Consider the following 21,700-nt stretch of genomic DNA (forward strand, 5'->3'; position numbering starts at 1 on the left):
GGCTGAGGCACAAAGACAAGGCGGAGATCCTACAACACCTTTTACTTTTGGAAAGGGGACGGATTAAGTTTTAACTGTAACAGAATATTCAAAGTTTTAATCTATGGCAAGGCAGTAACGTGATCCAGATAATAGGCCGAGGCCAGTGGTAACAACTGTTAAGGGAATATTTCAGCAACAGATGCTGGTTTAGGGTTGGAGAGGGGACCTTTGATATGAACAGGAGCTAAAGGCTTGGAGACTCATTTCTGGAGTTAGAAGTAGCAGGAGTCACTGATGGATTGGGTCTGGGGGTGGTGAATGGAAACAGAGTAAGCTTTTCTATTGGAGCAATCATATGGAATTTACAAGCCTGAGGGAGAGATGAAGAGTTCATTTTGTGATTTGTAAATTGTGAGATATATGGGAAATTGTAGTTAGTGCAGTGTGTGAGTTTGTATCTCCGAGCATTCTAGGCTTTCTCATTTCGTACTCCTTGAGTCTTCTTGTCTTTCCATGCTTTAATACTACATTTCCCCATATTCTTTCTTTGACCTTCACTTCTCACTCAATATATTATCCTCGGCTTTTAACATTCACTCTTGGGTTTCATCTTTCACCTATTTGCTAATGATATATACATATCTTCAACTGAGTCTTCTTTCCTGAATGTATAGTTAGGTATATTAAATTGTCTACATATGTTTTGTATGCATCCAAAACTCCTTATAACTGACAAAGACCCAGCCTTCCATTGAGAAGCCTGAGACAACTCCTCCCTTCATCTTTGTTCTCTTTATCCAGATGCAGTCAATAACCTAACCCTGCTGACTGATATTTTTAATCTTCCTGAGTGTTCATAAAAATCTTCTTTACTTGGGTTTAGTTTAGTCCTAGAGTCAGGATGGAACTGGACCTAAGAATCACTGTAAATGGTCCTCACTGTGGGGATCCATAGGACAGAAAGCCAAACATAATGTGAGGTTAAGCAGTAAAGAGCAGGAAACTCTTAGAATTCAGGTAATATGTTAGGGTAATCATTACGATGGCTGTGAGCAAAACCAATGGGAGCTAAGGAGAAACTAAGGGCAAAGACTTTTCAGAGTGTTGACTAGAAACCAAGTTGTTTCCTAAGTAATTATATAATTATAATGTGAAATTATACATACTCGAGTACATCATGTTTTTCTTTTCAAATGCATTTCTGAAAAAATTCTGTTATACCTCACTGAAGAATCAATTTGAAGGGGAAGGCAGACTGAAAAGACTATCCTCAATTAGCACACCACGGACACCTTAGAACATTTCCCTGGAGTTCAGAGTTCTATCTTTTGGTAATCATCTGTCTTGCACTGTGAATCCAGAAAATTAATCTTGCTAATGCAGAATGTATTGTTATAAACTATGTTCCATAAAGTGTGATGGAACCTTCTCCCACACATAAACACAAACTCTCACACCTTTAATCATGTTTTATTCTTAGCACACTGGCTTTTTAGAACATGGATTACGAAACCATTTCCAGAATCATGTATTTGACATTGGAAAATATTTTCTAAAATACTGTAACCCTAGAATATTTATCTTTTCGGGCTATAATGGTTGATGGGGGAAGTGCAGTGCTTGGCATAAATCAGATGTGCCCTCTGGATATTTAGCGTCTGTATCCAGGTGAATAATAGTTTCAAATGGAGATCATGGGCAACCTTAAAGGGAAAAATTGTTCAGAAAAAGACAAGCCATTTCGATAAGGATGTAAATCTTTGGAAGCCATACAGTGGTGACTATGGGAGGGATGCGGGATCAGTATGTCTGTGTACCACAGGAAACAATGACCTAGAGAGTACTTTGCTTTTTCTGAACATCCTTTGAAATTCTGTCTTGTTGAGTCACTCTTACAATTAAGCTGGTACCATTTGCTTAATTCATAGAATGGGTTGAAATCCAGTAAAAAACTAAATAGTCACTGAGGACAGTAAATTTTCATCTTGGCAGAACTGTGATACTTCAAATGCAGTTTGGGAGGATTGGAGTTTGGAGTTTTAAATAAACATTTTACATGACTGGAGCTTTTACATGTTGAGTGTGTGATAGGAAAGATAGCTACCATTTTAATCAGTTCGGAAAATTGTGAGCATGAGAAATGTAGAGAGTAGGTAAGTCAGTATACCATGGACTACATGATAGTTTACATCAAGCTGACACCCCCCCCCCCTTTAATACTGATTATTAGTAGCTACCAAGGCCATTCACTCTGCCTTTAAAATATCAAAATTTGGCTTAAAAAGAGAGGTCTTTTACCTAAAAGTCCATGATTTGACTCTAAATCTGTCCCTTTCCCTCCCTCCTATCTAACTAGATCTGAATAAATATGTCATAATTTTGGCTAAATCCTGCTTTCACTGCTGGTCTCCCTATACACCATTAAGGGACGTCATCTTGCCTTTCCAACTGCCCATACCATTTCAATTAAAGTGGTGCCAATATGTGATATAACAGTGCCTAAGGCCAAGGTAATTTTATATTTGAATATCACTAGTACTGCATTTACCATTTTGTGGTTCCTGTGCTTCATGAATTGTGAGCACCAGAGTGAAGCATGACAGCTGCCATAAATAATACCTGCTCAGCATATCCATTTATTTTTAATTCTTTATTATGATAATTTTCATCATATGCAAAAATAAAGAGAATGATATATTGAAACTCACATACCTGTCAGTCAGCTTTAACAATTATTAATACATAACTAAACTTGTTTCTGTTATATTCCAGTTTCCTTGTTTTGATATGTTCCTTTTTAAACATGTGCATTTAGTCAGTATTTTAGCCACATCTACTTTTCTATTGTGATCAATTAATGAGCAAATGGCTTATAGAGAGTAGACAATTTGTTGCTGTAACTTCTTTTTCCAAGAATTTGTGAGGCAGAATGTTCTTCCACAAGTTACTGGGTAAACATCTAACCATACTTCTCTCATTTGCTCATTCTGTGACTCACTTATTTTGTCACTCAGGTTTAAACAGCCCCTTGTAGATGGAACATCCAGGCACCAAAGCTGGAATCTCAAAGTAGTTCCTAAATTAAAGGGGTTTAATATTTCATGGGATATTTCCTAGGGACAGGGTGAGAGTTAATCAACTGCAATACCAAGATTATGATCCCCACATCTTCGCTCTGTATTGGGAGAAACACTACCATTATGTGGCTTTCCCATTTCTAATAAATGGCTGATACAGTTCACATCTTCATTTCTGTCATGGTGGCAGTAGTAGAATTCACAAATACACTGCAAGTCTTTGACCTAAGATTTTTCATGCTAGAAACTCACATCCCATAACAGCAAGTACAATGTTATAAATGTATTTGACATTCATAAGCATTTTTAAGTGACACACATATTGAATGAATGAATACATGATTAAAAACATTGTTCTCTGTAAACTGTTTATATTTCCTTTTGAAATAAATTTCAGGATGTAGAACCACACTCAGACATGATCCTTCTAATTCTTAGAATCAAAGCACTGGGGAGTGGAAAAGATGTTATCAACAATGTATTCAAATCCTCTATTTTTATAGATTAAAAGAAAAAAAGATCTAATGACAAAGTCCACTTTTTGAAGTTCATGCAAAATAGAACTAGAGCTTATTGATGTGACTTTTTGACCAGTGTTTTTCTTTATACCACACTGGAATGACATAGTTTGATTCAGCTGTAAATGATAAAACAAAATGACTATAATAACTAAAAACAACATATACTTTCATACAGGTTTCCTATAGTTGTACTCTGCTTATACCCCTTATTATAAAACATGATATAAACAAATCTTCCACAGACTAGAAGTCTAAAATGTTTTTACCTTGATATTCCAGAGACCACCAGTTCTGTTTATGGGCAAGGATTGGCTCAATTACTATTAATTGCCAAAAATAAACATGTTTGTTGAAGTACCATCATCTTGTCCTTAGCTGTGGCAGTGGAGTCCTAGTAATTAGCCTAATAAAAAGAATACAATAAATAGTGATGACCTCAAGGATCATCAAGGTATAGTTAAATAATGAAGGGACATGATAGAATCACAAATAATTTCCTCTCTTGGTAGGATTAATGATGGAACTGTAGCTAATTTATTCCTGAAGGGGATTAACCCAACGATCACATTGAGCCTCCATCTTTTAGAAACCTTAAAGATAAAGTAGATCTTCCTATTTAGGGGCTTTTCCACAAGTTTGATCATAACTAATTTCTTTCCCTCTCAAGAAGGAAATTTGACCAGTGAACATTCAGAGCCGTGGTCCTCATGAAAGGCCATTTCTCCTTAGAATTCTCTCTGAGAAAGTCAGCCTGTTAATGGCACTCCCAAAATAGAGGTGGTTTCTACATTCTTTAGTAATCGTCTCCAGAGCCCCAAAACTTCATTCACTGCTTCTACCTTGGTTTCTTGCACCACTGACTTTTATATATGGACAAACTCAAACCCAGCAATATAACAAATGCCATCTTATCCAGGCTTCCTTCCCTACAGTGAGTCATGCCTGAGCATCTAAGTTCTTGTTCACACTGTAGACAAGATGTCAGAACTGGTCCTTAAGAATTTTTCATCAACTCTCATTTGGACGTGAACAACCTGTTCTAAGGATAATGTCTCAGTGCTGGTAGCAACACACACACAGAGTTATACTGTTCTTTTTCCATTTTCTTAGGTTCTTAGGCTAAATGACCTATTCCTTGGGGTCAAAGGCCATGTATGTTTATTATAACACCCCTGAGATTACATATATGTGATAAACTCAATGATAAATACCAAATGGAACACCTTCTCTGTGCCGGGAAGATTTATTGAATACTTCTACATACATCCTCTTATTTAATCCTCAAAATATTCTGGGAGAATCATAGGTTATCTATGAGTACTCTGTGGAGGCTGGCTGAAAGGCTGCCTGAAATGGGAAAATGACTGACAATACCCAACCCCAACCATCATGAATTGAGTGCCCGTTGTCTATCACACACCCTGTTGAACATTTTATGCATGCTTCTTTATTTCATGTTCATATCAATGTTGGGAAGAATTCTTATCTTTATCTTGCATTTGAGGAAACTGAGATACATAGGGTTTAAGAAACAGATCTATGGTAAGGCCAATAATAACGGCAAAGTCAGGACCCACACACAGAAATTTTTAACGCCAAAGCCAGTCAGTGCTCTCTTCCTTAAACAGTGCTGTTTTTGTAATGTCAGAGGGCACATTCTTTTTCCTCCTCATTAAATCATTAAATGTCTAATTATTGTATCCAACTTCAGGACATTCTTTATTCACAGGTAAATGAGAAATTATTAGCTTTGACTTCGACAGAACTGTGTTTTTGGTATATTCTATTGCTCTGCCTGGAATGTCGTTTCTTCTGTTGCCAATCCAAAGGCTTTACTTTTCATCAGGTTCATGATCTAAAATCTTTCCTGAATATTCCCAACTTCAATGATGTCTTTCCTTCTAGACTGCAGTAATAATCATTACTGTCACTTATAATGATAAATCACACACCTCACTGTATCCCTTAATTATTTTTACTAATACACCATATCTACCTAGAGAGACCTATAAATTCCTGGACAGTGAGTATTAGTGCGATAGTTTTTTTTTTTTATGTTGTCAGTTATGACAATTAATGGGTCTTTATTGGAAAACTTTTCATTAAATTCAGAGGTATAGACAAATATATGCATGGTCAGAGCTGTTTCAGCTGCTGAGAAAAATGGGGCTCATTGTGAAGATTGGGTTGAAATTGAACAGGAAAAACATGAACATTTAAAGGATTCTCTGGAGGCATGTGGGTGGCTCAGTGGGTTAAAGCCTCTGCCTTTGGCTCAGGTCACGATCCTAGGGTCCTGGGATTGAGCCCCGCAACAGGCTCACTGTTCAGCAGGGAGCCTGCTCCCCACCCCCCATCCACCTGCCTCTCTGCTTACTTGTTAGCTCTCTCTGTCAAATAAATAAATAAAATCTTTAAAAAAAAATAAAGGATTGTCTGTTGAGACTGTTGATTGTGACAGAATTCAGGGTGGTTTGAAACTGACCAAGTGTTAAATATTTGTTAGAGGAAATCTAGGAAACCATATGAATTTGTAAGTGTTTAAAATAAGGGGGATGTCATGCAGAGAACTGGTTATACATGTGACATAATCACCAAGAAGCCGAAAAAAGAACACAGAAGCAATCAGAGCAATTCAGCATACCTGGAACCCAGAGGTTAATGACAGGAAAAGAAGCTAGAATTGCAATCTGTTTTTCTTGCAGGAAATGAGCTGGAACCATGGAGAAGAAACACTCACTACCAGAGATGATGTCCAAGGTGGAGAGGAAGACACACACACACACACACACACAGAGAGAGAGAGAACGCAGCAAGCACTTTTTTTCTATCTCCCACTCAGTGCTTTCCATGGGGGTACCCAGCCAACAACAATGACATTGGGTCTAGGAAACACACTTGCAAGGGCAGCACCTCTGTGATGTGGACAGAGCCAAGGAGAGTGAGAGTAGATGTCTGAGTGAATGGGCCATAGCATGGCAGATGTGCTGCCCCATGAGTACAGATGAACTGAAGTGAAGGGAGTACTTAGGAAACTATGCTGCTCCTGTGAAAAGCTGAGGAGTCCATCAGGAGGTTCTCTTATAACCTACCTTAAGATTCCCAATGTTGATTTTTGTTATTTTTTTAGATACCGGAGGTTACTGCTGTTCTGAAACTACCAACTGCATTCATGGTACTATGGAGAACAAGGCATTCATGGGATGTAATGACCGGATAGGCTTCTGGGATCATTTCTTGGTGTAACAGTGATATTTCATTTTACTCCTCTAGTTCCTTCTAGTGAAATACCTTTCCTGAGTAGTATATGGAAACCTTCTTTCACATAAATGGATATCATGCTTCTAGAAAACTAACTTTATCTTTGCTGTGTGAAATGACAAAGCAGGCTCGAGATGCAGAAAATTACAGAGGGAAAACACCATAGCTGCCATGTAACCCCAAATCTTCCTTTATCCTGGAGGGAGCAGAGGATCAGGGAGGTAAAATGAGTTACCTAAGGTCACTGTAAACGCTTGTAATGCCTTACAAGGTGACGGTACTGGGCACATCAAATCCCACCAGCTTGGTGACCATGGGAGTGTTCACTCTACTTTGAATTTCATTTTCTGCACTTATATGAGAATATTAACAGTATCTAAGGCATAGCACTCTCACAAGAATCAATTGAAAAAAAAATCTGAATCATGGTTCAGCAAACTTTCCTGCAAAGAGCCAGATGGTAAATATTTTAGGTTTGGTGACCTATACAGTTCATGCTGTAACTACTATATCTCTACCCCTGTACAAGAAAAGCAACAATAGATAATACCTAAGCAGATAAATGAGTGTGGATGTGCACCAATAAAACTTCATTTACAAAAAGGAGTGACCAGCCCATAGACAGTAGTTTCCTGTCCATTTATCAATATAATTTGATACAATGCTTTACCCAACCTAAGGATTTAAAATTTTATCTGGAATTATTACTATTGTTACCATTATGATTCCTCCTGCTACTCCCACTACTTTATTATTGTGTAGCCTTTGAATAAAAGATCATTCATCTATTTAGTTCTTAAAGATTAAACTTCTACCAATTTCCCCAAAGCTCTATCCTGAGGTTTTTAGCCACTACTTGCAAGGCAATTTGCCCCATGTCTGGGCCGTCCCTCTCTTGGAGGCTGGGAAACATTCTGGAGAAGGCAGACAGGCCTCCTTCCTCATGGGAATGAGATGCCCTATAACAGATTTGGAGGCTCCGCAAATCAGTAAGAACAACTCTCAACACTTTAGCTCCTGCTCAAGATCAGAGGTGCTGAATGTGTAAAATAAAACTTGTTTCCTCCCATTATCCGAACAATACCATAAGGTTGTGCAGCTAGAAGAGAAAAAATGCCAACCCAGATCTGTCAGGGAGAAGCCAGAGCAGCAGTGTAGGAGTGTGTGGGCAGGATCCATGCAGAGATCTCACTCTCCTGAGACCGAAATGTAGGGCAGGGTAAAAAAGTGTAGGCGATGGCAAAAAAGTGTTTGGGCAGTGTCTTAATTCTCCTTTAGGACAAATAGAATTCTCTGTAACATCTATTTCATGATACAGCATTTTTTATGTATACCTATTAAAATAAAAAATTAATAGGCTATATAAGGGCGTGATGAAAGTCTGACTCTGACAAGAATTTAGGTCATGGAGATTCTTGAAATGCTAGAGTTGCAGCAGAGAGCAAACCCATTCTCTGAATGGGTGACCCCTTCTTAGTCCTGTAGTTCTACTCTGTGTGCTTAAGACAATTACAATGCTGATGAGACCCCCAAAATAATAACCAGCACTATAATAAGTCCATAAGATAACTAACTAACACTAACACCGGTGCCAGCACTGAGTAAATCTTTAATACTCAGTCTGCTGCTACATTTCAACCAAGGACAGTTTTGAGGACAGTGAGGAAATTATCTCTCACTGGAATTTAGCACCTCAAAACTTTATGAGGTACTTAATGGGCATAAAGTCATACAATAATTTTTTTTTTTTTAGGAGAAAATGTTAATTTTAACGCAGCTTGAAAATTCTTGGAGCAATGAGGAAAGTCTCTGCTTGCCACCCAGTTCTGGAAGAGAAAGTATTGTTTATATTTAACGGCTCTTCTTTTGTAAGGCCTGGACCCTTTCTGCTCATTCAGAAATGTGCTACCAAAAAGGAATCTCTTAATCTGTAGTGTTTATATCCTATTTAATTTTAACATATTAAATTAATTTTTTAAGTACATTTAAATTTTTTTTCTTGTAGTCCTTGGCTGTGATCTATTTTGGTATTTTTATGTTATGAAATGGGTTTCCAGAAATCTCTATTTATAGCCTGGATCCTGTAGTAGAAGGGTTGGCAAATTTTTATAGAAAGCCAGATAGTAAATCTTGTAGGTGTTGCGAGCTGTACTGTCTCTCTCACCACCACAGACATGTCTTGGGGATACTGTGGGTTTGATTCTAGACCACTGCAATAAGATGAATATGATAAGAAAGCAAGTCAAATAATTTTTTGTGGTTTGCCAGTGCATTTTAAAGTTAGGTTTATACTATACTGTAGTCTATTAAGTGTGCAATAGCATTATGTCTAAAATACTATACATACTATACTATACATACCTTAATAAAAAAAAAAACCCTTTATTAGTAAGAAATGTTAACTATCATCTTTCAGTGAATTGAAACCGTTTTGCTGGGGCACTGGGTGGCTCAGTCCTTAAGAGTCTGCTTTCAGCTCAGGTCATGACCCGGGGATCTTGGGATCCAGCCCCACAATGGGCTCCCTACTCAGCTGGGAGCTGCTTTTTTCCTCTCCCATTCTCCCTGCTTGTGTTGCCTCTTTTGCTCTCTCTTTCTCTCGCTCTCTCTCTCTGTAAAATAAATAAATAAAATCTTTAAAAGAAATAAAGAAACCCATTTTGCTGCTGACTGGTCAGAGTGGTGGTTGAAAGTTGGGGCTATGGCAGTTTCTTAAAATAAGGCAAGAGTGAGGCTGCATTGATCGACTCTTCCTTTCATGTACATTTCTCCATAGAATGTGATGCTGTTTGATAGCATTTTACCCACAACAGAACTTCTTTCAGAATTAGAGTCCAACCTCTGAAACCCTGCCACTGCTTTATCCACTACGTTTATGTGATATTCTAAATCCTTTGTTGTCATGTCCATAATCTTCACAGCATCTTCACTAGGAGTAGAACCCATCTCAAGAAACCACTTTCATGGGATGGCTCAGTCAGTTAAGCGTCTGCACTTGGCTCAGGTCATGATCCCAGGGTCCTGGGATTGAGTCCCATTTTGGGCTCCCTGCTCACCAGCGAGTCTGCTTCTCCCTCTCTTTCTGTCCACCACTCTGCCTACTAAATAAAATCTTGAAAAAAGAAAGAAAGAAACCACTTTCTTTGTTCTTCCCTAAGAAACAACTCACATTTGATCATGGAATGGCAGTCATTCACTCCCATCTTCAGGATCCACTTCTAGTTCTTTTGCTATTTCCACCACATCTGCAGTTACTTCTTAAACTGAACTCTTGAGCCCCTGAAAGTCATCCATTAAGGTTGGATTCGCCTTTTTTCAGTGTGGTATCTTGATCTCTTCCTCTGAACCACAAAGGTCATAAATTGCAATTAGAATGGCCATCCTTTCCAGAAATGTTTCAACTTACTTGCCCAGATGCACCAGAGCAATCACTATGGCAGATACAGCTTTAAGAAATGCATTTCTTAAATAATAAAGCTTGAAAGTCAAAAAGACTCCTTGATCCATGAGCTGCAGAATGGATATTGTGTTAGCAGGCATGAAAACAACATTGATATCATTGTACAGAGCTCTGAGGTAAGCAGGTACATTGTCAATGAGAAGTAATATTTTGAAAGGAATCTTTTTTTCTGAGCAGTAGGTCTCAACAGTGGACTTGAATTATTCAATAAACCACGTTGTAAACAGATGTGCTATCATTCACGATTTGCTCCCTTCTATTTATACAGCAAGGCAGAATGGATTTAGCATAATTTTTAGGGGCCCTGGGATCTTTGGAATGATAAATCAGCATTGGCTTCAACTTAGTCATTAGCTGTATTTAAGCCTGTCCTTGGAATGTTTGAAGCCAGGCTTTTCCTCTCTGGCTATGAAATTCTGAGATGACCTTGTTTTCCAGCAGAAGGTAATTCTGTCTACAGTGGAAAATGTTTTCTGTAACCCACCTTCATTCACTATCTCAGCTACATCTTCTGGGTAGACTTGCTATAGGTTCATTTGTTAGCATTTGCTGTTTTACCTCATACATTTAGGTCATAGAGACCATGTTTTCCTTAAATCTCATGAACCAACCTCTACTAGCCTCGAATTTTTCTTTGGTAGCTTCCTTAACTCTCTCAGGCTTCACAGAAATGAATACACTTAGGGCCTTGCTCTGGATTAGGCTTTGGCTTAAACGAAATGCTGTGGCTGGTTTGGTCTTCTCTCCAGACCACTAAAACTTTATCTATCTCAGCAGTAAGGCTGTTTCCCTTTCTTATCATTCATGTGTTCATTGGAGTAGTACTTTTGATTTGCTTCAGGAACTTTTCCTTTGCCTTCACGATTTGGCCAACTATTTGGCACAAGATGTCCAGCTTTCTGGCTCTCTGAGCTTTTGACTTGCCTTCCTCACTAAGTTTATTTCTTGTTTTGATTTAAAATGAGGGACATGCTGCCTTTCCTTTCACTTGAACACTTACCGGCCATTGTGGGGTTATTACTTTGCCTGATTTCAATACTGTGTCTCAGAGGACAGGGGAGGCCAAGGAGAGAGAGAGACCTATGGGACCGGTGGTCAACTGAGCAGTCAGAACCCATGTGTTTATCCATTAAGTACCCTGTCTTGTGTAGGCAAGGTTTGTGGCACCCCAAAACAAAATACAATTTTGGTAGCTAACCTCAAACATCACCAATCACCAGGAAAAAAAAAAATACACTAATGAAAAAATTTGAAATATTGCAAAAATTACCAAAATGTGAATCCAGAGACATGAAGTGAACAAATGCTGTTGGGGGAAATGGTACCAATAGATCTCCTCAACCCAGGGTTGCCAGAGACCTTTAATTTGTTTCAAAAAAAAAAAAAATGCACTATCTGCAAACTGCAATAAAGTGAACGTGACTAGATGAGGTATGCCTATACTGAGCTCTGCCATGAAGGGAGAAAGCAGCCATAAATAATATGTAAATGAATGGAAATACACTGTTCTAATAAAACTATATTTATGAAAATACACTTAGGACTAGTTTGAGCCCAGGGGGCTGTAGTTTGCTCACCCCCTGGTATAACTCTTAGTAGTTTCTTAACTTGGGGCACCTGGGTGGCTAAGTTGGTTAAGCGTCTGACTTTGCTCAGGTCATGATCCCAGTGTCCTGAGATCGAGCCCACATCGAGCTCCTTGCTCATCAGGGAGCCTGCTTCTCCCTCTCCCTTTGCCACTCCTCCTGTTTGTGCTTGCTCTCACTATCTCTCAAATAAAAAAGTCCTAAAAAATGTTTCTTACTTAAGAGGACTCAAGTGGCATTTATTGTCTAGGAGCCAATTAGTCATGTAGGAAATAACTGCATTAAATATAGTTTGTTCTCAGTGGAGGGCAGATTTACAAATGCTATGAATACTGATCACTGAGGGATATAATACGTTTATTCCCAAAGATAATGTTGGGACTTTAAGTTAATGAGACTCAGAAATCATGGAGCTTTGGTTCTGAACATATATTGCACTGCAAGATATTTGTATTCTTTTTGCATCATTTTACTTGTACTTTACTTCCTTTGGTAACATTGTTTTAACAGTATGACCACTCCTCTCCCCTTCTGTGCAATCTTACTGTCAACCATAAGAACACTGAGGTTAGCCATTTTTACCTGTTGTTATACCTTGCTCCTGGAGAAATGAAGCACCTTCTATGTGAATGCCCTGGGAGAGGATTCTCGGAAGCTTGTGCCTAGTTTCCCCGAAACTTTTCCCCAATGTGCCTTTGCCCTTGATTGATTTTGCTTTGTATAAGTTCTCTGTAATGAATCTTAGCCATGAGTACAATTATATCCTGAGTAATAGGAGTCCTTCTAGGAAGTCACTGATTTTATAAACAGATATTCTATTCCTAGAAAAATATCTGTTGGATGAATGCATTAGGAACACCCCAGCCTTTGTATCATCGGTAAGCTTTTCCACACTAACATACTGCTTCCTAGAAGGTCACTTCAGGGTAACTGATGACAGCCCTGTGCACTCTGTTTGACTTATGCATTTTGATAAACACAGTAGCAAAATATCTCCCTCAGAACCAAAACAGGCTGGGTGCATTTAAAATAAATACTGCAAACTCATTTTGACATTTCTTTTCTGGTATAGTAGTTATTATTCTTTCCAGTCTTCAGGTTCATGTGTCCACAGCATTTTCGCTTCATAACTACCAGCCCTTCTTTTACAGTGATGCCTATGACACATGTCAGCTCAAATAAATGAGCGTTTCCATCTCCACTTCCTCATGCGCTCACATGTTCACCCATTACAGGCAGTGAGCCTGGTGAGGTACTGCTCTAGATACTGAAATTCAAAAATAAAATATTTGGACCCTTTCATTAGTTAGGCAAAAGATTTTGAATAGGAAACTACATATTGCCATAGCAAACTACTGTACAAGTAGCTTAAGATTATAAGACTAAGCATTTGACTTTGGTATAGTCTTTCAAATTGAGTTCAAAGAATGATTTAGGTTCAACAGCTGAATAACAGAAAGGAAAGTCATTTTAAAGGAAGGGCTTGTGCACAGGTGCAGGGGCTTAAGCAAGTGTGCCACATTTGGGGAAGAACCACTTGTAGCTGCCTAGAGTGTCCTTGTGAACTGGCAGAAAAATGAGGGTCAGATGGGACTAATAAGTATTTTATGTAAACCCACCTATGCTGAAAATAATTGTATAGGCAAAGGGGAGTCATTGAATTATTTCAAGGAGGGCAAGTAAATGATCAGAGGTGTGGTTCAAAAAGATCCCTCTAGGAGAATTGGAGGATGGGCTACAAAGGGTAGAGACTGAAGGCAGGAAGCCTAGTGAAAACTGCAGTAATTCCAAAGAGTAATGGTGGAGACCTGAACTAAGGCAGTGGCCATGGGAAGAGGAGAAGAAAAAATAAGAAAGTTGTTTTTGAAGCGGACCCCAATTTGACCAGCTGATGAAATATAATGTAAAGGGGAAGAAACAAGCACTGATGATTCACAAAGGTTGGTCACAAGATGTTTTTAATCAAGAAATGGGTGGGAAGAAAGATGATCGGCTCATTTTTGGCCTCGTCACGTTTGAGATGTGGTTAAGTAACCAGGTAGGACTGTCCTATGGCACATGTTTTGGTAGTGCAAGTATAGCACACATAGGGTTGGATGTTTTGTATTTGCTCTCTGGTTTAATGATCCTAAGAACTTTATAAAAGGGTGAATATTATATGCATCCTAAATTAAGATAATGGAAGCTCAGAGAAACATAAGTTACCCAGTGTTGCAGAAGGAGTAAGTGGCAGTCCCAAATTTTTGTGCATACCTCCTTGACTTCACTGTGTCTTAGCCACTCTCCCATGCTGACTCACATTTTTGGTGGGAATGAGTATTTCTGTATTTATATGGGGGCTGACCCACCTTATGATAGTTGATAATTATATTTTTGTATTTTGTATTTTGTATTTTCCTCCTCTTTATGGCATCGTTTACTGACTATTTATTACATATAACATCCTGTGTCATGTAGATATACTTAAGATGGGAATGATTGAAATCGAAGAGAAAATACAGAAATTTAAAAAGAAGATCTATAGAAGATTTTTTTTTTCATTTTTCTATTGGTTTGCCATATCCATATAAAGGAAATCATTCCTTAAGACAGGGGCTCAGAGGAAGGTGGGCACCCTGTATGCACTTTTTCTGGTCCTCCCAGGTTGTAATATTAAATCGTTAGCTGAATCTTTGTGAATCTATTGGAGAAGACACTTAGGGACTCTATAATATTTTATGTCTATGTCTCAATCTGTGCAGGCCTAAGGGGACATAAATAGGCAGGATTGGGAAATATAACTGACATTACTCAGCATAAATCTGTAGCATGCTACCTCCTCTATGGGTGTCAAATCGCCTTGCCAACTGCAGGCTTTTTTTCTCTCTCCTTTTGAACTGAAATTGTGCTGTTTCTGAGAACCGATGATGATCTTGGGATGGTTTTTTTGTACACGTACATATGTATGTGAGGATGTATTTGAACATTTATTTGCCGGATGTTTGGAGAAACAATAAAGGCAGATCACAGTGGTGAGTCCTGTAAGGAGACACACCAGAATCTCACCAGAATCCATGCTGGACTGTTCAGCTGGAGCCTCCTTGGCTCTCCTTCCATGTTTCATCCTCAAATGTATTTTTTACTCTATTAACTAAGTCAGACTTGGGAAATGCCTACAAGGGAACCAGTCTGTTTGCTGAGTTTTTCCGGGAAAAGAGCGGTGACTTGATAATGAGATTCCCCCATGAGGAGGTATGCAGGGTCTGATTCTGCAGGTAACTCTAATGCTCCTGAGGTGGCTGTGGAAGGCTGAGGAGACCAGATTTCTGTGAAGTCAGGTCTCCCCATGGTGATTGGAAGAGGAGACCAGAGAACCTGTCATGAAGTTGTGTCTGCACTTCACCTATCATGAGCAAATTATTTGCATTCAGATTGTGTGTATATTTAGAATAACATGGAGACTGACCCCATTTGTATCTGCACGTACACACACACACACACACACATACGCACACAGCAAGTGCGATCGTTTGGATGGGAAAAGCATTAGAAACTGGAGTGCATCCATGAGTGAACCTTATAAATATACATGCCTATGTCTTTTTCTCTTGGACTGTAAGGTAAATCATACATGTTGTATTTCATTTGCAATTCTCTGACCTATTCTTTGCTCTTTTCTTGTTCTATAATGATGTAGAAAATCTGGAATATCTTGACAGGTCTGTGTGGTGGTGGTGTAGGCAGAAGTGAGGAATGTTAATATAAAGGTAAATCTACATAGAATAACTACATACTTGGTTTTCTAAGCAGGGATATTTTTCAGAGAGAAAGTAAGTACAATTAATAAATATGCCAGTACAGCTGGCAAAAACTGGATCCTCTCAGGCATATAAGCCTATATGGCCATCCCAAAAATAAGCCCTGCAGAAGACTTTGTTTCGTGACAGAACTGCATGGAAAGGTGCTAAGTCTGTGAGTTCTAGGGTGGGACAAGCAGTGAAGAAAGTGACTGTGGCTGAGCAGAGAGCAGCAGTAGCAGGAATTTGGGATCACTGTCGTCAATCCCATCTTCTCTTCCCATAAGTTTTCTCTCATCTTTCCCAAATATACCAAAGGTTCATACAGTGTTTGCTCTTCTCTATTTGATATATTTCACTTAGCATAGTACTCTCAAGTTCCATCCATGTTGTCAAAAATGGCAAGATGCCCTTTTTATAGCTGAGTATTATTCCATTGTGTGTGTGTGTGTGTGTGTGTGTGTGAGAGAGAGAGAGAGAGGGAGACATTGTTTTTATCCATTTTTCTGTTGATAGACAGTTTCTTTCCATATCTTGGTTATTATAGATAATATGGCACTGAACATGGGGATGCAGATTTCTCTTTGGGTTAATAATTTCATTTCATTCAGATATATACCCAGAAGTGGAATTGCTTGAACATTTGGTAATTGTATTTTTAATTTTTTAAATTATAATGCTTTCTGTTTCATCATGATTGCACCAAGTTACATTCCCACCAAGTTACATTCCCACCAACAGTGCACTAGGACTCCTTTCTCTCCACATCCTCTCTGTGTTTCTCATCTCTTGTCTTTTTTGAATGGTGGCATCTCTAATATGTATGAGGTGATCTTATTATGGTTTTCATTTGCATTTAATTTGCAGTATGCTAAGTTTAGTAAGTCAGAGAAAGACAGAACTGTATGATCTCACTTATATGTGAATGTTAAAAAAAAAAAAAAACTCATAGAAACAGATCAGATTTGTAGTTGTCAGAGGTAGGGGTAGGGAGTTGGCAAAATAGGAGAAAGTGGTCAAGGGTACAAACTTAGTTATAAGTTGGGGCGCCTAGGTGGCTCAGTTAGTTAAGAATTTGACTTTCAGTTTGGGCTCAGGTTATGATCTGAGTCCTGAGATCAAGCCCCACATCAGGCTCTGTGCTCCATGGGAACTCTGCTTGGAATTCTCTCCCTCTCCCTCTGTTCACACTCTCTGCATGCCCCCCCTTTTTCTCTCTCTAAAATAAATAAATCTTTTTTAAAAAAAAAACTTAGAAATCATAGGGATATAACGTCCAGCATGGTGTCTATAGTTAGCAATACTATATTATAGATTGGAAAGTTGCTAGGAGAGTAAATCTTAACATTCTCTTCATCAAAATACCAATAACATTTTTCATAGAACTAGAACAAATAATCCTAAAATTTATATGGAACCATAAAAGACCCCAAACACACATTTTGAGAGAGCACATCTTGAGAAAGAACAAAGCTGGAGGTGTCAGACTCCCAGATTTCATGATATACTAAAAGCTCTACTAATCAAAACAGTATGGTACTAAACCAAAAGTAGACACACAGGTCAATGGAACAGAATAAGGAGCCCAGAAATAGACCTACACTCATATGATCAGTTAATCTATGAAGAAAAGAGGTAAGTATAGACAAGAAGAAAAGACAGTCTCATCAATAAATGGTGCTGGGGAAACTGGACAGCTACATGCAAAAGAGTAAAACTGGACCACACCATATACCAAAATAAACTCAAATGAATTAAAACCTAAATGTGAGACCTGAAGCCATAAAACTCATAAAAGAAAACATAGGCAGTAATTTCTTGGATATCAGCCTTAGCAATGTATATATTGATAAGTCCGCTTAGGCAAGGAAAACAAAAGCAAAAATAAACAATTGGGACAACACAAAAATGAAAAGCTTTTGCTCAACAAGAGAAACCATCAACAAAATGAAAAGTTAGCCTCCTGAATGGGAAAAAGTAATTGCAAATGACCTACCCAATAAGGAGTTAATAGTCAAAATCTGCAAAGAACTTACACAACTCAACACCAAAAAACAAGTCTGATTAGAAAAAGGGCAGAGGACCTAAAAAGGCATTTTTCCAAAAGAGACATACAGAAGGCCAATGGATACGTGAAAATAGGCTCAACATCACTCATCATCAGGGAACTCCCAATTGAAACTACAATGAAATGTCAGCTCACACCAGTAAGAATGGCTAAAAATAAAAAAGAGAAGAAATAAGTGTTGACATGGATGTGGAATAAAGGAAACCCTTGTGCACTGTTAGAGAAAATATTCTTCAAAAAAATTGTAGTTAGAAATACCATACAATCCAGTAATTCCACTCCTACATGGAATTTACCCAAAGAAAATGAAAACACTAATTTGAAAAGATACAGGTAATTGTTTATTTCAATGTCATTTATAATAGCCATGATATGGAATCAATCCAAGTGTCCATAGGTAGATGAATGAATAAAGGTGTGGTGTATATATGTACAATGGACTATCACTCCTCCATAAAAAAATGGATGAGATCTTACCATTTGTGACAACACAATTGGAGCTAGAGGGAACTATGTTCAGTGATGTAATTCTCGGAAGGAAAACACCATATGATTTCACTCATGTGGAATCTAAAAAATAAAATGAACAAGAAGCAGAACTAGACTTGTAAATACAGAAAACTCATGGTTGCTAGAGGGGAAGGAGATGGAGGGATGGGCAAAATAGGGGGAAAAAAACCCAAAAGGTTCTCATTATAAAGAAAAAAATTTGTAACGATGTAAGTTCATAAATATTAACTAGACTTATAGTGATAGTGATAAGTATTTCACAGTATATACACATATTAACCTATTAGATTGTATACTTTAAACTTCTACAGTGTTATGTATCAATTATATCTCAATAAAAGTGGAGAAAAAATATACTGAAGGAAGTCATCTTTACATGAATTATGAAGAAAAGAGCTGTGATGAAAACATTGAAATAAGTGACCAGGGCAGCCAAAAAGTAAAAAAAAAAAAAAAAAAAAAAAAAAAATGGCTCATATGGACACCCTCATTTCCCTGCACACAGACTCTAAAATAGAGATGAAGAAAAATCATTTCTTACACCACTTTCTTTTATTACTTGCCCCCCACACAGACACAATGAGTTGTGGTTTTTGAGAAGTCGGTGATTAGTGGAGAAGTTGGTAAACCATGTACAAAGCTCCCTCTCTCCTTTCTCAATAGGTTCCAAGAGTACTGGAGCATCTGGCAGGGGAGGGCCCTGCCATCTGGTGACCCTGTTTGAGTGTGATCACTCTCCACTTGATATTCTAAAGGAGAATACTTGTAACTTTCTCTCTAGAAAAGATAGTCCACTTAATATTCTTGAGGGTAGAGTCTGTCTCAACAAGATAAGATTATTTTTCCTTATATTTAGATTCCAGAAATGACCATCAAACTATCATTTATAGGAACATGCTACCATGATTTATATAGACAGAGGTCATTATAGTGATTCAGTGTTCCAATCATCTTGATAATGGATCCTAATTATTTTACTCTTCTAGTACCTAAAAACAATTGCAAACCAGAATGAAAACTGTTTGAAGAACAAGATTATAATACTTCTATTTTTATCACAACTCTGATTTTTGAAGAAATAAAATAAATTAGAACTGCTCATTATGCAAATCACAAATGACCTTGGGGCTATAAAATGGACTGCAAAGGCAAGGCTGTTGTTAGCAGTTTAAGGCTTATAGCTCTGAGATTTGTAGAAGAATCTATTGGGAGAATGAGTCTCCAGTTACTAAAAACCAGAGATTAAGAAGTGATTAGATTTCTTTCTTTTTTGAAAACTGTGACTCAAATTCAGCCCTCCTACTTGCTCTTAGGGGAACGTTCACCCATCAGCCCTTTCTTGCCTATTGTTTTCCAATATCAGGGCTTCTGGTTAGAGACTCAAAGGCAAGAATGCATGGAATGGACTAAGTCTCCCAGCACCTGCTAATCAAGGAGAAGACAATTCTGTTAGCAACAGCAACCTCTCAGCAAGGAGAGAGAGCAGGCTTCTCATCCTAATCAGAATGTCCTCTGAAAATAACACAAGTTATTTCTTCCCTATGTTACCCCTTACCCAGTTTGCCTTCTGTTTTGTCTCCTTCTAAAATGTTAAGTTCATTTATTTTGCATTCTACCATCTTTTTATTTTATTGTTTTCTCATTGCTTAGTCTCTTGGTCCCTCATTCTTGCTGCTGTTAATGCTGCTTTTGCTACTTCTACACATTCCTTTTTTTCTTTCTTTCATTTTTTCCTTCCGTGTCAAGTACTGCCGGGCTTCTTCCTACTTCTCTATTAAATTTACTTCTAAACTCACAGGTTTAAGGTTCAAGGGTGGAGTACAATTCATCAGCAATAGGACTTAACATTTTGGTGCACCCAGGAGTTAAATACTCAGAAGGCAATCTTCAAGCCTCTGCTGACCTTCTCTGTTTGGTAATCTCTGTCTCTATCCCTCTCCCTCCTCTCTTATCTCTCTCTCCTAATATACAACTAGGTAGGTGTTCATATAAAATAAGGGTTTTAAACTTCTTCTAAGTTATTTTACTTTCCTCATAAACCTCCATCCTACTGGATGTTGGAGAAATGTAAACTTTCCAGTTAAGCTGTTTTGTTCTGTTCCTTTTCTACTAAATTTATATTCTGTTGTAAATTCATCTCACCATCTGGGCTGGTGTAACTAGTTGATTTTTACATGCCTCAGTCTCTCTAGTCTGTCAGATGTCCTTCTACTTCAAGATGGTGACACCAGCCTTCCTAGCATATTAAAATCACCTGGCTGGGGAGCTTTTAAAATCTCTGCTATCCAGGTCACATCCTATATCATTAATACCAGAATCTCTGAGACTGGGACCATAGAATCAGTTTTCATAAAGCTTCCCAGGTTTCTGCAAAATGCAAACAATATGGAGACCCACTGTACCCAGAAAAAAAGTACCCAGAAAAGCCAGCTAACAGTGGCTTGGGCCCCTCAATATGCCCCTAAATGTAGCTGGGTCCTGCTTAAGGCCATAGACCCAATTCCATTCCAAGCTTGGGATCAATCTTGTCCTAATTTGCTGAAATGTTTGGTGATGTAAGGACCCCAAAGATAATACTAATGAAAGTTAGTATTATAGCGTACTCGCTGTATGCCACTTATATTACTAAGTACTTAGGGAGCTTCTTTATTGCAAGCCCAACTCTGCTATTATCCCATCTACAGATAAAGAACTTGAGGCTTGGAGAAGTTAAGCAACATGCCAAAGTCATGGAGGTCATACATGAGAAAGCTTAATATTCTTCTGACACTAAAACCTCCAAACACTGTGTTCATTTCCAACATTTGATATTGAGAATAAAGTCACTCTGCTCTGGTGTCTCAAGAGAGTTGGTGGCCTGATGCCTTCTCCATCCTCCAGTGCACTCTCCCACCCCTTTGGATTTGCCTAGTTCAAGGTCTGGCCACACCCAGTCCTGATGCTTTGTGCCTCCACAACCAAATATTTACACCTATGTCAGACTATTAATAGCTCACTCAGCTTTCATGAGTTAGTTTCCTTTCCTTTGGAGGAGTCACTGGACACTGGACCTGCTACTATGTTGGGCCACACTACCATGAGGTCTTTGATATTGCCCTTGTGCAAACATGCAGCCATTTACTTAAGCCTGGAAATATGGGACTGTCACATTGGTTTTAATAACCAGATCCTCAGAGGGCAAGCACTTGGCATTTTCTTCTACCTCAGGCACACATGATTTTCTCCTCCTTCTGTATTGTCATTAGCCTAAATGAACAATTTCAGAATATCAGCATTAAGAACTCTTGAGATTGAGTTCTGTTTACGAAGGAGAATGTTTTAGGGCAGTATTTACCCTACTCCAAATAACGTGGACTTGTGAGAAAATAAGACCCATCAAATTATCTGTTCCAAGCCTCTCTGATCTCATGACATTTTAATGCAAACTATATTTTCTCCAAATTCTTTATAGTTAATGTT

This window comes from Mustela putorius, unplaced genomic scaffold, assembly GCF_011764305.1.
Source record: "Mustela putorius furo isolate JIRA1106 unplaced genomic scaffold, ASM1176430v1.1 tig00000224_pilon_pilon_pilon, whole genome shotgun sequence".
Classification (NCBI taxonomy): Eukaryota; Metazoa; Chordata; class Mammalia; order Carnivora; family Mustelidae; genus Mustela; species Mustela putorius.